The sequence below is a fragment of the Callospermophilus lateralis genome, chromosome 8, assembly GCF_048772815.1.
Source record: "Callospermophilus lateralis isolate mCalLat2 chromosome 8, mCalLat2.hap1, whole genome shotgun sequence".
NCBI classification, from domain to species: domain Eukaryota; kingdom Metazoa; phylum Chordata; class Mammalia; order Rodentia; family Sciuridae; genus Callospermophilus; species Callospermophilus lateralis.
In genome coordinates this window covers 10,629,906-10,648,057 of record NC_135312.1, presented here as the reverse complement: position 1 = coordinate 10,648,057, position 18,152 = coordinate 10,629,906, and the positions used below count along the sequence as shown (strand labels likewise).

Sequence of the window (18,152 nt, the reverse complement as noted above, 5' to 3'; positions counted from 1 at the left end):
TCCCTATATATACTATATGTGTTATTTTTAATATATATTCCCATTTCTCTTTTCAGACAGTGTCTCATTACTCCTGCTTATAGTAAAAACTCCTTGAATAAACCGCCTCTGCTCACTGTTCAGGATTTCATTCCTCTCCTCTCTCTCAAGCTCACCCATGGCGCTTCTGCCTCACTGTGTGCTGAATCGCCCTTGTCAAGGTCATGCACAGTCTCCCCGGGTCTACTCATGCGTCAGCCTTCAGTCTCTTAGTACTTGATGTGCTGTTCCTCCTTCTTCACTCTTCCTTGAGAAGCCTTTGTCCCTGGGTTTCCCTCTTGCCCTTAGCCTCCATTGCTGCCCTTCTCCAGGTCCTTGTCCTTTCCCAGATGACCAGACTCAGGGTCATCACCAGTAGGCATCTTCAAGTACACATGCAATGGGCACCATGAACCTTGTATATCCAGCACCCGGCTCCTGATCCCTCACCCTACTGCCTATACTTTCTCATCTCAGTAATCATAACAAATCCTCTCAGATGCTCAGGCCAAATTCCTTGAAGTGTCCCTCGATTCTCCTCTTTCCTGCAAACCCACATGGACAAATCCTTTCAGTTGACCTTAGACATCTCAAGCATCTTGCCCTTTCTCACCACCTCTACGGTTGCCACTTTTTCTCTTTCCAAATCATCTCCGGCCTAATTTAGCCACAGTCTCCATGTGGTCTTCCTGCTTCTGCCTTTGAGGAAGCCACCCAGCAGACATGCTGTCCTGTCAGGACTATCCAATGGCAGCTCTTCTTATTCTGAGTAAAGACTGAAGGCTTAGAATGAGCCCTGAGGTCTCATATTCTGCTTCTTGCTCCTTTGCTCATCCAGCTCTGACCACATTGTTTCATGTTCCTGCCACAGGACATTGGCACACAGAGTTCTTCCTGCCTGGAAACAGTTCTCTTAGGTGTGCACTTATATTGGTGTTTATACAGCAATCTACATCATCTATATCATCTATATCTGTACCCAACTTTTAACTTGATCTATATTCTCATCCTTCTCTCCACCATATTTCATGTTTTTGCTCAAATTTCTCTTTCCCAGTGAAGCCTCTCTGGCCATTCCTCTTTAATTGCAACCACTGTCTGTCTCTTCCTCTCTTTCTTTTCTCTACTGTGTGGATCATTATCCAACATACTTCTTATTGTACTTATTTCCTTTTGAATCATCTGTCTTTTCCCAAGACAGATTTCCTGGAAGATTCAAAAAGGCAAAAAGGTAGACATTGTTGTCTGTGCTCTTTGCAGCTGTGTCCTGAGCATCGAGAACAGGGCCAAGTGCAAACTGGGGGCATGCATTTGAGCCAAATCATGAAACAAAGGCTGAAAGGTATCTGACTGGGAACAATGACCTCTCACCTCGCAGAATTCAATTGGCTAGCTTCTCTGTTAGACCCTTCCACAGGTTGCCAAAAAAGACCCCTGCATAGGAGGCCAGGCCACATATGGAGCTCTGCCCACAAGCCCCTGAGCAGGACCTCAGAACCCTGGTGAACCTGAAGGACTTGGATATCCTCCCTGCTCTCTGGGGGTGGGGGGTGGGAGGCATATCCCTCTGATTGCCAGGAGAGCCTCATCCAAGGAAAAGGAGTGTGGATAGAGAGCTTTTTTCTTTTGGCTTCCTTGTCTGGTTTTGAACACAACAGTCTGGTATTTGAGCTTTCTGGCTGGTGAAATAAAATACTACAAATAGAATAGTCCTTAGTCAAATTAAATATCATTTTATTACCATGCTATGATGTAATTTGTCTGTCCTCAAACACAGCAATCTAACGTAGAGAATCAACTGTAAGGTAGATGGTTGTCACACTTTTTATGTGGGTCCATTTTAATCGGACCTGTGAATCCCTCATGGAGTGAGCTGGCAGCTATTGAACTTGCCCATCCAGCCTGCTGAGAATGGAGCAGGATGCTAGGCTCCACCTTGCCTCCCCTCCTGAGAGGCGACATTCCAAACAGCAGACAGAAGGGAATTTCAGATTTCCTGTTAGAACCTGTCAGTCCCTCAGCGGCTGCAAAACCTGCAAGAGCTTGCCACCGCCCCCCTGCATGAAGACCAACCTTTGAAAGACCTTGCTCTCCCACTTCCTTCTGACCTGCCTTCCTCATTCCAGGCACAATAGACAGGCAATGCAACCCAGCTGCCTGGTATCTGAGCTTTTCCCTGGAACCAGTCACACACCATCCATCCCGCCTGTGACTCTTCAGCCCAGAGCTCTGCGCCTGGAGGCTGATCTCAGGGTTCTCTCTGCTCAGTGTTGCCCTTCAGTGGCTCCAGCCCACCTGTCGCAGGCAGAGCACCTGTCCTTTTCTGTCCCTGGATCCACTTGCTTTTCCATGCTCTTCCCATCCTGAATGTCTTTGATTTTTGTTTTCTATCAGCCAACAGGACTGGAAAGGCCTGGAGAAACGGAGTTTGTTGGTTTTGATCACAACTCTGTCTCAAGAATCTTCAATGAGGTCAGGCACCCTTGTAAGTCCTGGATCCTGGTTCTGTATTATCATACCAGTCATGGTGGGTACTAGAATTTTTAAAAGATAAGCCAGAGACCAGTATTTAATTACAAGAAATTGGAGAGCGGCAAGGGTGAGAAGAGGCGGGGGAGGGGAAGAGAGAGAGGGAGAGAAAGAGAGAAAGGGAGAGAAGGAGTTTTCCAGAAATCCCCAGCTCCAACCCTTGTTTTCACAAGAGAATTCTCCTCTTGGGGTGACACTGGCTCCATCTGGGCCTCGTTCACCCACATTATTTTGCCCTCCCCCTCCCCCCGTCCGAGGGAGCGTTAATAGGGCAAAATGAAGAAGACTTCCGAGCACCCACCCCTGAAAGCCTCTACCTGCAAGGTCTGTCTGCCAGCTGCCCTCAAGTCTGAGCATGCGCCCCCCCCCCCCCCCAGACCAGGCTGTGATTTCAAATAATCAAAGGAAGACAGTCCAAATCTGAAACAGTTGAAGCCAAGAACCTGATTTGGCTGAGGAGCGCTCGTGCTTATTAAAATCTTCAAAGGCCCAACCCCAAAATGGCTCATGTTTTCGATTATCTCCCTCTCATTTGTCATGTCTGGAACCATTTTTACAACACAAAACACAGAAAGTTTGGAGTTTAGTTCTCTTCCCACACACACCTCTCTTGCTGGAGAGGTACCAGAACTCTCCAGGCTCATGGGTCATGGAATAGAGTATGTGTGGTCAAAGGGCTTCTCTGAGAGTGTGTATCAGGGCTGAGTTATTTTATTTAGAGAGGTCATTATAGTTCAGAGTTTAAAATAAGTTTCAGGAAGGTTCATGTGTTTCATGTAAAAAGCAAAATGTGTGGGTGGTGTTGTGGGCTATTTTTACATGAAGTCTTTTGCAGATAAACATTTGCTATGAATTTCAGTCTTCTTTTTCTAGCACTTACTCTATGTTCAGTCCTGGACCCAGTGATCTCTGCACATTTAATCAGCTCAGTGTCCTTTTCTTAAACAATTATTCCAATTCCAACACCCGAAAGAACAGAGAGCATCCTCATAGTGCCGTCAGTTTCCCTACTATCCCTAATTTATTTTATTATTTTTTTTTAAAGAGAGAGTGAGAGAGGGAGAGAGAGAGAGAGAGAAGTTTAATATTTATTTTTTAGTTATTGGCAGACACAACATCTTTGTTTGTATGTGGTGCTGAGGATCGAACCCGGGCCACACGCATGCCAGGCGAGCGCGCTACCACTTGAGCCACATCCCCAGCCCTACTATCCCTAATTTAGTCACATTCCTATCCTAGCCATCCTCACTGGCTTCCCTCCTGTCTCAGTGGAAAAGGGATGGGTCAGGATACTTGGATGTTCAACCCCAGGCCCTCCACCTACCTAGTTGTTTTCATGTACCTTCTGTTTCTCCAAGTTCACCTGACCCAGTCGCTTCTCATTCTCTGTTATCTTCAACTTCTAACTCTGGTGGGTCATTCTCAACCAGTAGAAATGTTCAGATCTCTTCCATTCTGGAATAACCTTGACTCAGCTTTATTGACCTATCACTAACCACCATCTGTCTTTCCAAGGGAAATGGACCTGGTATGTAAAAGGCATTCTGTAGGATCAGTAAGGTCCTATAGAAAGGTCCTAAGAAAGCAAACCTGAAAGCATTTAGATGTGCATGGTCAACAATCTCTGCCTTCAATTTGTGCCTTCAAATTGGTTCTGTTTGGAAATAGTTGGTACTGCTGAGCGTCCTTGGAGTATATGGTAATGACCATTTTCAAACTATACCAATTTGAAGGCACAAAGCTTTAGGTAGATTTTCCAGATTTCATTGGTTTCTGGAGTGTTCTGGCTAAGACCACTAGAAGTTGGAGACTGACCATTGACGGTGAGAGGGTTGGGGAATGTGCAAGTATCTGAATAGGAAGGCAATATATTAAGACAATAGAAGATATAAATTATTTCTGTTCTCTTCCCAGTGACTGTTTTTTAGGATTTATGGAAATAGTTGTTATTGTCAGACACTGAAAGCCATGTTTCTAGTAGGGCTTTTCAGGATGACATTTGCACTGAGGACTTGAGTCTTGGGGCACAAGCATAACTACTTTGAGAATCAGTGACTCAACCTGGGGAGACAGCTTCCTTTCTGCCTCTGCCCAGAAGTTAGCAAATCTGGCTGCATGGAGATTACCAATGTAGGGGAAGACAGGTGATTACATCCTTCACATGTTGTTTTCTCAAGATGGGTACCCTCGGGTCCATGATTGACATCCTCTGCTATGATGTGCATAACAACGGTTAGCATGGAGTTTATGAGCACATGTGGGCACAGCACAGAAACACCAAGACGTGTTTGGGGCATGTTGCTCAGTGAGTGGAGCAAGTATGACATTGGACTGAGGTTTCTCATGAGGCCAGAGGAATGCTTTCTCCAGGAAGGCAGCAAGTGTTGTCTATTTTGGTCAGACCTGAGTAGGTAGGTACTATTAAATATTTTTTTCAATGAACTTGATAAAATGAATCAGGCTGCAGAAAGAAGGACCCTCAGTCTGGACTGCTGGAATCAAGTAGAACCCAAGAAGAATCAGCTATGTTCAGATTAAGGGTTTGCGTTTGTTTTGTATGGTGCTCCTATTCATTACAATGGAAAGAGGATCTCCATTATTTTCATAGGTGAAATGGGTGGGTTAGGGATGGTCATTCCTCTTTCTAGGTGAAAAGCGAGGGAAGGATGCTAAATGGTGGCTTGTGAATGGTCTCAGCATCCGCAGGAGAACAGGAACCTGTGACTTAAAAGAATGCGCTAGAATTTCCACTTTGCCATATTGCAGAAGAGATTTTTGGTTCATGGATAGATCTTGACTACATGCAAATCTGTGGGCTCTTTTTGGTTTGTTTCATCTTTTAGATATTGTGGTGGTGTCTATGAGGTGAAAAACTTCAAGCGTTCCCTCTTTGACTGAAAAGATCAGAATAGCATGGGGAGAAAATTAAAATGAAAAAAAAAAACAGTTGAAAACCAGGCTTCATGGTTTAAGATGAGGATAATGTTACTGAAACAGCTGGGAGCCCCTGTGAAGGCTGTATTTCACATCTCAACAACACAGAACAAATTGCACAAATTCTAGGAATTACAGCTTCATAACAAACACTGGAGTCCCTTTCTAAAATGTCACCAAATGTCTCTGTTGACTCTGTTTTGTAACTAGTCACAAGCAGATGGCACTTTGAAGCATACAACCCATTTTGGAAAACAAAATCACTTAGACATTTTTGTCTGGTTTGCTAAGATAATGTGATAAAGCCCCAAATGAAAGAATCTTGGCGTGCATTGATGAGAAGGGCGACACACCATTGAGTGGGTTTGCTCTAATTTCTTGGGAAAGTTGATTCTTCAATTGTCTTCTCTGTCTGAGTTTGGTTTCATGAAAGGTTATGAACTTGCTGAATAAAAGAAGCAAGGCAAGGGGAGGTGAAAGCTACCATCGCCTGAGTGCTTACTGCATGTGAGATGCTTCATCTAGTATATAGAACATCTACATAGTTTATTTAATTCTAAAATGATTCTGGGGGTACCTATTTTTTCTCTCATTTTAAATATTAAGAAATCGAGGCATCCCACACCCAGTTAGTTAAAGGTCTGAATTCCACCTGTACCTGTTAGCCAAATCCATATTCTTCCCATTTCATCTACTTCAGGTAGGATTCTCTCTATCTGCCTTTATTGCTCACTCTACAAATATTTTCATGTTCACAAGAATTGTTAAATATTGGAGATGCAGCTAGTGAATGTTTGTGCAATGTAGTTTTATTTATGCATAAAATCTCAAATTTATTGTTTTCATAAATAGGTATTTTTAGCATATATTGACAGGTAGGTACACATTCAAAACCCATTTTAATTCACTTTCCCTTAATTTTTTTTTCTAAATCAAATACTAAAAAGCAAAATGTACAGATGTCCATTGTTACCAGGGATGACCATTGTTATGGTTTAGATGTTAAGTGTCCCCAAAAAGCTCATGTGTGAGACAGTGCAAGAGGTTTAGAGGTAATGATTGGGTGATGAGAGTCTTAACCTATAACCAGTGCATTAATCCTCTGACAGGGATAAACTGGGTGGTGCTGGAGGCAGATAGGGTGTGGCTGGAGGACGTGGTCACTGGGGGTGTGCCATAGGGGTAGTTATTTGCCCATGATGAAGGGCATCTCTCTCTCTCTCTGCTTCCTGGTGGCCATGTCCTGAGTCACTTTCCTCCACCATGTATTCTTACACCATGTCCTGCCACACCTTGGGCCCAGAGCAATGGAGTCAGCTGTCTATGAACTGAGACCTCTGAATCCATGAATGACAAATAAACTCTTCCTCCTCTAAAATTATTCTTTCCAGGTTTTTTTTTTTTTTTGGTCAGAGTGGCATAAAAGCTGACTAAAATAGCCATGTTACACACACAGTTTGGCTAATAAGATGCCCATGGCATGTCTTGGAATAGGGCTTCCTCTCCCAAATTAAACAGCAAAGTTTGACAGGCGAAGTCTTTGCTGAATATAAACTCAACATTAAAAATACAATGGCTATGTCACCACCATAAGAATGAAAGCCACATGCTAACATTGGTGGAGCAGGAACACGGCAGGAGACGGGTTTCTTGATGACTTCCTGAATAGCTATACCACCCCTGGACCACCTACTCTGAGCTTCTTATATGAGGGAAAAATAAACCTTTAGATATTAAAGGAAGTGGGTTTTCTCAGACAGACAAACCCTAACTGATAGAATAGAATTTTAAAAGACCTTCCTATTTTCCTACATAGTTTCATTTTCACACTAGTTTTCGTCCTGATCTGTATTCCCCAAACTTTGGAAAGTAGACAATAGATTCTTTGGCATAGGGTTCCTTTTGTTGGGCACAAGTTGGAACAGAGTCTCATCCCCTCTCTGGCTGTGGGAAAAGGGTCAGCACGGCTGTGATCCAGGAGACTGTGGCCCTTCCAGATCATCTGCACATCACTAGCCAAACCATCAGATGGGGTGGGAGAGGGGGTCAAGGGCTGGGCGGTACATGTCCTCACCATTTTGCTTTGTAGGGATGTAGACTTGGCCTTTGCCTGGAAAGCTGAGCAAGGAACTTGAGGAAACACTTTGTCTATCTTTCACCTTGGGGAAGACCACACTGAAGTCATACCAGACATACATGATAACCAATCTGGTTTTAATAGACCTCCAAGGAAGTCAGTTCCTCAGCCTCTTCCCTCAGGAGGCCATTTCAACATTTAAAAACTTGCAGTAAATTCTTCTTTTACTTAAATAGAACGTGTACTGCATGTTTGAAGGAAGTGTCTTTTCGATCTCTAAAGCAGAGCGGTGGGGCAGAAAGACGTGCAGTCAGGCAGTCCTGGGTTAAACTGTAGCTCCTCTACTTATGAGCTGGGGCACTTCCTTGTGACTTCAATTCCTTGAGCCTCGGCTCCTTATCTATAAAATGAGGGGGCAATAGCTACACTAAGCCTCCGAGGGTCACAGTGGGGAATGTATGTACTAAACACTGGAAATAACCATTTGCCAGGATGGTACCTAGCTGCAACGCCCATCAGCCCCTGCCACACACTCTGTGTGAGAGTTCTGTAGAGCCCTTAGGAATACCATGGGATTTCTCTACAACATTCCCTACCATGGGCTCATTAACTCCATTTTCCTAATCTTACCCTCTTTGCTCTTACTTTTTAGTCCTTGAATCTGAACTTGGAAACTCTTTTTCCAACAATTTTTTTTTTTAAATATGTGTTTTTCAATTGGAAGTGATTGCATTTTTACAAAGTAGGCAAAAACAACAACAGCAAAAAAGAAATGAGAACTTGAAAATTGGAAACATCGACCTGTATAGTTTATGTGGCTGGGCACCCCAAATTCTCATTCTAGGTTGTGACTCCATAATTGAGGTTTGCGCTGTGGTGACAAAAGCAAAAATATAGCAATAAGACAATTGTCTGGATCGTGACAGCCAAGAATATTCTGGCTGCCATTTTTTTGGTTCATTGAAAGACAGTCTCCTCTGGTGCAAATTTTCTGCTTTGTTGACCTTCCTTTTGGGTAGACGGTGTCTCAGACTCAAGTGAGGTCGGCTGCACCATTTTAAGAAAGGAAACGTGTCAGACCATGGCCTGTTTTTAAAAGCTGTACACATGACTCTTGGCTGCAAGAGCACTGGATCTTCTGGCTTCTGGCAGCTCCGTATGTTGGCTCCACAAGCATATGTACGATTTCAGACTTGCAGCCACACATGAAGTAATCGTGAAGCCACACAATTCATCCCTAAAAATATGCCATACAGTGGTTCTTGTCTTCTCCGACTATGTAATCCCTAGAAATTGTGATGATTTAAAATTTTTAAAAAATCATCAATTAAATCTTCATTCACTAAAGACCTACTAATAGATCTTTGATGGGGAAGAACTTTTTTAAGAAGTTCAGAAACTGAAATGAAAGAATAAAGCAACTACTGTAGTGGAGTTGGGTTCAGAGATTTTTTTTTCCCCCTTCTTCTTTTTTGTACCATTACTCAAAGCACATGATACTAAAAATGAGAAAGAAAATTCAATACAGAGTTTCAGGACTGAAGGAAGCCCCAGAGGTGCTTTGCTCTAGCTCTGGAGTGTGCAGGTGATGAAATAGACCTAGAAAGAGTCGCAATGACATGTTTAGTGTCACATGGTTAGAAGCTTAACTGTGGCTTTGTGTCATCGTGTTTTTCTTATGATTCAAGACTGCACTAGGAGCCATTTCCCTAATGAGGGGTCCTGGGCCTCTGGGCTAAAGATGTGTCCTCCTCCTGGCACTGCTAGTCATTGTATCCACTGCATATTTTGAGTTTCTCATAGCACTTAGTCTTGCTGTTACTTTCTTGTTAATGATTTTGTCATTTGTCACTTCCTCTAAAGTGCAAACTCCAAGAAGCCAGGGACTTTGGTTCTTGTTCGCTGTTATGTCTTGAATAAGGTGCAGCACATGCTAAGTGCTCAGTGGAGACTTCTGGACTGAATGGGCCAGAGCTGGAGAAGGAAGGATGTCCTGTTGGTTAGGTACCTGTCGTGCTGGGTGCTGTGCTCAGTTATGTCTGCTATACAAACTTACGAAGTAAGCGACGTGCTTGGAGTCCTGAAGTTGAAAAGTGGTAAGAGAGTATGTAAAGCCAGTGATATTTCCCTTCAGGTTCTGACATCTGCCATGACACCATGGGAGATTATTTCCAGTGTTCAATACTTTCTGTCCCATGACATCTAAAGCTCCCAGGTTCCAAGTACATGCTTTGGCAATCTCCCTCTTGGTTTGTACCTATCTGTGCTGCAGTAGTCTTCAGAGAAATCAACTGGAATAAATTTTATTCAGCTCAGTAAATATTCTTTGTTTCTGACTTTTCGGTAATGAGCTTATTGAGTATATTTCTCAGGTTATAGATGTAATATTTTACTCTCTCCTAATTTGTTGATGGATTCTATTGCGTTGACCCAGTTTGCAACAAAGCCTAGAAAAGGAAGAAAGCTACCCATCTGCTGATTAATGGAGGCTGATGCAATCGAAGGGATTGATGGCAAAAAGTTCAGATGGTCACAGGGCTCAGAAAGTGACATGTGCCAAAAGATGAAGCAAGCCCTGGAATATAGACAAGACAGTAAATAACCCCGAGGTGCTATTGACTCTGATCCGCAATTCTGAGTGGAGAGGAAATGCCAAATACCTGTACTTAACAGAATTTTCTACCTTCTCCAGGTGAAGGTCCCATCAGACATGACAATCTTTGCTTCTTCCCAGATCACAGAACTCGCTGAGGACAGCAATCGTCAAAGTTTGATGTACATGTGAAACATCTGGAGAAGTCCCTCACAGAGGGTCATGGGGACCTGCATTAGTTGATGAAGCAGGCAGTGAGGGTCTAAGTGATGTGTCCTTGTCACCACTGTCTGGCTTACTGTTCTCCACAGGGCACGTATGCAACTGACCCGGTCACAGATTCGCAAGACAAGGAAGGAACATGGGTCGTTAAAAGAGCACAGGATTTGGAATTTGGAGACCTGTGTTTGGATCCCAGCCCCTGTAAATTGCTAGGGGTGTGACTGTGGGCGAGATCCTTCATGTCTCTGAACTTCAGTCTGTTTGTCTGAAATCATCAAGGTTAGCAATGTTTAAGTAGAGGGCATTGTGGGAGCCGGGAAAGGAATGTGAAGGAACCCAGCGCCAACGGGAAGGAGGCAGCAGTTAGAGAGCAGACTGTCTCCATTAGGATCAAAGCAGATTGATTCCTTCCACATCCCAGCCTGCCCTTATCTCTCTGTGTGGCCAGGAGTGAGTTAACCTCCCTAGTTTTAGTTTCTTCATATACGAAAGAGACAAAAACAACACCTACCTGAACTCTCACCCTTTTCCTGAATCCTGCTGTTATAACCTCTATTTTATAGGAAGGAAACTGAGGCACAGAGGATCACACCGAGCCAGTCTGGTCTGTGCTTCTGACCTCTATCCCTTGGTAGAGATCCTCCAGCTCCACAGAGCAGGTAGGACAGGGCCAGTCAAGGGCCTGGAAATTGGCAAGCACTCAGAAAATATTTCCCAATACTTGAATGATTTCCTTTTCTGCCACGCCACCAGCGCGGGCTTCATGAAATAAGGTTTGGTTCATAAGAAATAATTAGGGAGTTTTAAATTAAAGAGACAGACTCTCATTTACCTTTAACCCCAGCTCCCAGACAGCTTCTCCTAGCTCCCGCCTCCAGCCACCTAAAGTGGTGGTGAGGTTTACAGAAGAGACTAGTGAGAGAGAGAGAGAGAGCACGACAGGGAGTGAGCTTTTATTGGGGAACAAAAAATTCCAGGGAAAATCCCATCCAATGAAGGTTAAGGGGGGCAGCATCCTAAGGTTAAGGACGACAACTGGGTCTTCAGGGCAGTGGCCAGGCACGCCTCTGCACGGACAAGCCCTCGGACCTGGGAAAGGGTGGGGAAGGCTCAGACACAGCTGTGTCTAAGCGCCTCTCACCCAGCCAGGGAGGTAACTCAAATCACGTGCGAGGATGGCCTCCCACATCCTTTCACTTTCCAAACTTGTATCCCTCCATTTTATGACATGGCCCACCATACAACTCAAACAGCAGCCACCTTTTGCAGTGACCCATGAAAATGGAAGCTCACTTGGGCTCAGCTATAGCCATGTATCCAAGAAGTGGGGGTGCTATGGCGCACTTGCTCTGTGTTGCTGTCACACGCCAGGCACATAGTCTCTATTTACTAGGTAAAGGTGAAAGGTTAGCTATCAATTCAGGCTGATGTGGAGACGACTTGCTTGCTAAAGGGCTGTTACAAGTTCCAGTAATTATGAGGCCTCTTTCTGCCGGGAGCCTCTTGAACCTTGCAAGCCCCTTAAGCTTGTGTTGACATTGCTGACACACTGAGAGCGGAACCAGTCTCCTGTCTCAGGACATCCACGTGAGAGCCCAAGTAACTCAGACAGAAGAACAAAGTCTGATACTATCAACCAGAGTCAAAGAGGTATTCGTGCAAATTTGGGAGCATTCTAGGGAGTTGGGAGTGGGAGGGTAAGGGGCTTGAATATTTAAATCAAGAATATGGACAACCGGGAGGTGCAGTCTGTTGATGGGGCAGAGGGTGACATCTGGGGACATATATTCTGTGCAGCACAGAACACAGGACAAAGAAACCTGAAAAAAGACCCTTAATTTCCTGGGAAGGTGGAGGGTCTCATGGAACAAGGATTGATCAAAAAACACAATTATTTCCCTTAAGAATGTTATACTTCCTCAATTACTTCCTGGTCATCAACCACAGTCTGATTTAAGACGCCTGTAAAAGAATCACAAACTAATACAATGCATTGTTTATGATATGCAATCCACTCATATAATTCCTGTTAATAAGAACCCATAGTTTTATCAGCCAATGAAGAGGCTTATGCTAATATATTGCAATGATTACTTTATCCTCCCATAGCCGTGGGGAGCTATGAGCACATTTGTTTAATCATAAAATAGACAGTAAATAAATCAGCACCCTTAACCAAAAATAAATCGAGCACAGGATTTATACCACTACAAAGAAACCTCTACAGAACAATATTAGCTTTAATGTTTCCTTTTTCCTCCGTTAAGACCCTGCAGTATATCAAAACAAAGGAGGCATCCTAAACTTGAATTATATAGAGACTCGATGACAAATCTGTTCTGGGCAGGAAGCACCGAGCCACTCCTGCTGGTTCCTGCCGTCTGGGTCGGCCTCCTGCTCCTACCGAGTGGATCTATAGCTCCAGAGGAGCAACGCCAGGTCCAGGGCTGGGCAAAACCAAGGCCGATCAGGCCACTTTCGCTTTCCCTCTGTGGCTCAGCAGAAGCATCCCTTTGAGATGCTTTATTGACTGAGCCTTGGTCAGTAAACACCCCCGTACATCACAGAAGAACAGGGGGAGTAATGCCGACATGAGCCAAAGAATACTTCTCTCGGAGGAAAAACGCCTGAAGGAGCCTCATGGATGGGAGAGAGGGCTATTTACTTACAGAGCTCGCAGGGCTGTCCAGCAGCTGGATTCTTTGAACTCAGCGCGCACAGATGTGGAGTCTTCGCTCAAAATCCCCTTCTCTTTGGCAGCAAGGAGCACTCATAACTCTTTGCGGCTTCAGCTTGATAAGCTAGTTCTTGATTTGCTTTCAAAATTGTCCTCCTAGGCTTTCAACGGTGGCAGAGAGAGGCAGCGTACAAAGCTGCCGGGGTGCAATGACACTGTGGCCTCCACGGACCTCCCAATTGTTTGATGGAGCCTCACAAACAAAAATAAATATCTTCTTTATCTGTTGGCTCAGTCCTCAAGTCATATTTGGGAAACAGCACAACGAGTCTGGACAACGTTTGTTCTGAACACGTAATACTCAAGTTGAATGGCTTCTTTTTCACACTGGGGAAAAGGGGGCACCTCTGTCCAGCTGTCAGGAGGATTTCTTACCAGCTCCTTATGGGGATGTTCTTGGAGGTGGTGAAATTTGTCTCCTCTAGTTGGCAGTCAAGGGGGATGCAGCGCAGGGCTGGAGGGACCTGGCCAGGCTCACACAGTTAGTGGAAGGACTAGAACCCGGGGCCTCTTGATTGTCCACCCAGAGCTCTCTGCACCAACTGGCAGGCAGAGGTGGAGGCCAGGGTTTGAGATATGGCTCTTGGCCTTTAGGATTCACGCCACTGGACTAGGTCCTTGTGCTTCTGAGTCTCTATTCTCACAGCTGCACAATTGCATTTGTGGTAATGGTGATCCTTGCTTGGTCCCACAGCGTGGTGACTGTTGTGAAGGAGCTTCATGGAGAATGGAAGCAGTTGTACACACTATGGAGTTATGTCACACGGTCCCATCCATGAGCTGCTTTTCTCCTTTCCATTTGATATTCCACTCGATGTTACGTCCCATGTTGAAAGGAGCCACAGAGTGACTTTTGGGTAAAGGATAATACAGACTGGGAAATGGAATAGTACTGAGAGCCATAGCCGAGTCGGAATGACGCATGGCATTTTTGCCAGAACGGAGTGGTTGAGAGGTGACACCAGCAAGCCATTGAGATGATAATGGTTATATTAAGCTGTGTATATGAGACCCCTGAGGTCCGCCTCGGCCTGCTACTTTGGAGTTCTCCCGGGGATTCCCGGAGAGTTCCCATTGGTTGGGGAAGTGCTGAAGGAGGGATTTCCGGTTGGTGTGGTGTGTCCCGGGAGAAGGCAGCGTGCATGGCGTTTGGGAGAGTTCCTGGGGAGCGTGTGTGGAGTGTGCTGGTGGAGTTCAGAAATAAAGTTTGTTCCTGCTTCAGTGGCTCGTGATTTGTGCCCAGCCAGACTGCGGCAGAATAGGATACGGAGAAAACTTTTGACCTTGGGTAACCAGGTCAAGATCAGAAGGAAGGGTGTAGAGCTTGTTGAGGCATCTGCTGAAGGAAGAACTGGATCCGAAGACTGAACACTCCGGGCTCCGGCACTGCCCAGAGGACTTGTCAGTTTAAACATGGGGTCATTTAAACCTTCCAGACCACTCCAGGACACAGACCCTCACCTTGTTTGGTTGTGGAGAGGGCATTTTGGGGGTGGTTAAATCATGAGAATGATACACACATGGGTGGAATTGAGGACCTTATTAAAGGACTGGAAGGCCGTTTTTGCCTTCTGCCCCTTTGTCATGTGAGGACACAGCATTCGACCTCTCCGGAGGATGCAGCAACCATAGGCCATCTTGGAAGCAAAGACCTGGCCCTCACCAGACACTCAACCTGCTTTCACCTGGATCTTGGGCCTCACAGCTTCCAGAGCTGTAAATTTCTATACTTTATGAATTAGCCCATGTGGCATTTACTGGCCTTTACTGTAGCATTACTATGGGACTAAGAGTAATTTATCTATTTTTAGGAAATGATACAGAGAAAATGCTGTTGCTGGGAGCGTATGGCTTCCATGCCCCCTTCCATCACGGCATTGACCACACCCTTGGTGCCAGTGCTCCTGGGTTCCATCTTGACCTTCTTTTCTTTTCTTTTAAAGAGCAAATTTCACTTTCCTTCCTCTGTCATCTGCCTCTTTTCATATGTCCTTCTCTGCTGGCCCTTATGGATTTTCTTTGTTTTTGTTCAAATTGTCCTCTTTTCTCATACAATAGTAAGAGTGAAAAATAAAAAGAAATATGGCGCTCAACTGCAGAGAAAAGCATACACAGGGTCTTGATATGTCGGGGAGGGGTCATCTTTATCCTTGAAGTAGTCACAAATACCAGATGAATCTAGACCAGCTAGCCTTTCAAAAATGTTCAAGCCCCAAATCCAACTCATATTTACTTATTCCATTCACCTCCTTTGCCCTTTCACAAACTCACCCCTTAAATGTCATTTCAGTTAAGAGTTGCACTCTATCATCTGTAAGAGCAATTTTCTAATTGAGCCTTGTCTTAGCTTGGGCTGCCACATGAATTCTTTAGGGGACACAATTCAGTCCATATATAGCAAGCCTGGAGAAATTAAGAGAGCTAACATTGATTAAGGCTCCTGGTTTCTTCCCTCATTGAATCCTTAAAACAACTTTGAGAGGTTGGTGGTCATGTTTCCAAGGTCACAAAGCTAATAAGTGGCAGTTTCCAAAGTAAACTGGGATGGCCAGAGTCCTGATCTTTGCATGACACATCTGGCCTCCCTCTGTCCTTCCCTCTTAGATTCTGAGCCACGACCTTCAGTTTTTCCTTCTTAATTCCTGATTTAGTGGCCTTGAGGGTAGGACATTGTTATTCAAAGTATTGTGAGAAGGAAAAGGGAGCAGGGGAAGTTAGGGTCTGTGCTGAGGGGAGGCTGATGGCTGTGACATCAGCTATGACATGTCCTCCCTGCCTCCTTTCTGTTGATAGATCCTTCTCATTGGTTTGAACTCAGCTCACATGTTACTTCTTTAGGGAAGCTTTCTTTGACCTGCCACTCACCCACATTGCTCTATTCTCTCATACTCTCCCATAATTCACCTTCGTAACTTTTCTCCTTTTATAATACTTCATAAATGTTTTGTCACTATAGTGGTCAGAGTAGTGTTTACCTACTGCTAAGATAATGTGTGCAGTCTCTGTCTCCCCCACTACTCTGTGAGGTTCCTTGCTCACTAAGGTGTCCGCAGTCATCAGGGCAGTGGTGTGAGAGTCTTCAGGGGAAGAAGGGGGATTAGGTTAAGATAAATAGTAGTAGAACTGCACTGTGAGGTTCACCTGAAGCAGCAAAGAATTACAAACATGTCTGAGAGCACCATCTAATGGGGCCCCTTTATTCAGTCATCTATGGACCACCAAATGTATGCTTCTCCTTTCTATTTGGCACGAGGATGCCCGAATTGGCTAATTGAGGACGAGTTTCTCTGAGGAAGGAGAGGCAGCTGAGATCCTGGGTCACATCTGCTGGCTTGCCAGTCACTGTCTGGATTCCTGCAGGGGCAGCACAGCTCATTCATATCCCATCAGCCTCAGTCTCTTGGTAGAAAGAGAGGAAGCAGGACTCTGATGAAATAGGGGATAGGAACTGCTACCAGAGAAGGGTATTTTAACTGAAGGGAACACATGGGTGAAGACATGGAATGATAGCATGTTGGGCTTAGAGAACTAAGGAGCATATTTTGATCCTGGACTGCAGGGAAATGTGATAATGGAAATGCAAGTGCCAGATAAGTGTTATGTGTTTTCATGATTATTTTTTTTTCTCAGCACTGTTTGGAGGGCCAATGGGAAAGTACATGTGGAACTGTTTTACAAACTGGGAAAAATCCCTTGAAAATATTTTTATTATAAATTCTTTTGGATGAAGATAGCTAGAATATTAGAGAACCATGTTGGGAAAGTGAATTATGTATGAATTTCTTCTATTTATAAACTGAGATTTTTGATTATCTTTCTTCTAATCTTCTTTCAAAGTCTAGATCATAAGTTTACAGAATCTGTTAAATATCGGTGAGTCAAGATGTATGCTTTCAATTCAACATCATCCCTGGTCCTTTTCTGTGTGTCTGTCTGTCTCCTCCCTCCCCCAATGTGGACTGGAAGAGTCTGGGACTACATTTCCCAGAATCCTTTGAAAGCAGAGGCCCCACATGAGAGCACCCACAGGATGTGTGAGACAGAAAGGAAGTGGGAACATTATTCTTTGATGGTGGTTGCAGACAGAGCAAGAATAATGAGCTGATGTGAGGTTTGCAGGAGCTCCAGGGTGAGATTCTTAAATCACACATTTAACAGCAATCTTGTGCTTCTGGGTTTGCAGTAAAACAGCACTGTTTCTACAATTGTTGTTTCCACCATCCCCTTTTAAGAAAGCTTTTTATTTAGAAATAATTATAGAATTCTGGAAAGTTAGAAAACAAAAACAAACAACAACAACAAAACAAATTAGCTTCCCTCTATAGAGACATCTCTGGAGCCCTTAATCAGCTCAACTTGTCTGCAGAGATGTACAAAATCTTGGTAAAACAGAGTAGTTTTTTTCCTCACTCTTCCCTCTGACTTTCTAACCACAAGTGATCATTGTTATTTCACATTTAAGACACATTTCCTCTTAAAGTGCCCTGGTTTGTAGAGATGCCACTGGCTCCAACTTAAAAAAAATGATTTTAAGCATTATTTCCTCCAAGGCAGTATAACAGCTTGAAATCACATGTTTCAGAAGGTGATCTTGGCTATACATTCACCATTTAGTTTGCTTTTCCAGAATAAATAAACGGTCTGCCCTAAAGAACTAAAGAACAGTACACATCTTCCCCTCTACAGGACCAAGAGCAGAATCGTGGCTGACAATTGTTATGGCCTAGCACAGGTCACTGATTTTCCTGGGCATTATCTTAATGAATCCTTACCAGTATATTGGCAGAAAATTTAAGTCATGTTATTTAAAATCTCAAGGTAATGAAAGATGGGATGGAAATAAGAACCATGTGGGGCAGCTCCAACCCCTTCCTCAATGCACTAAATTGCTTTTCTTGAAGATGACAATATTTTTCTTCTTAATGAGATTTCAAAAACATTAGTGTCTGAAAATCAGCCTGAGCCCTGTGGACATTGATATGCATGAGCCCCAATTAGGCGCACTGGCTGCTCAGTCTGTCTGATAAAAAAAAATCAATTTA

The 18,152-nt window shown here is 44.1% G+C and overlaps 1 protein-coding gene across 3 annotated transcripts in view; it reads right to left on the bottom strand.

Moving 5' to 3' along the window:
• Positions 1-18,152, bottom strand: part of C1qtnf7 (C1q and TNF related 7) — a 100,214-nt gene that overhangs the window by 56,817 nt on the left and 25,245 nt on the right. The window contains exon 1 of one of the 3 annotated variants that reach the window (XM_076864555.2): positions 13,043-13,322. The exons of 1 other annotated variant lie outside the window; for it this stretch is intronic. The gene's annotated coding sequence lies outside the window, so the exon portion shown is untranslated. Of the gene's footprint in view, positions 1-10,884; positions 10,899-13,042; positions 13,323-18,152 lie in introns of those variants that run through there. One more of the 3 variants, XM_076864557.2, reaches the window with a different exon arrangement.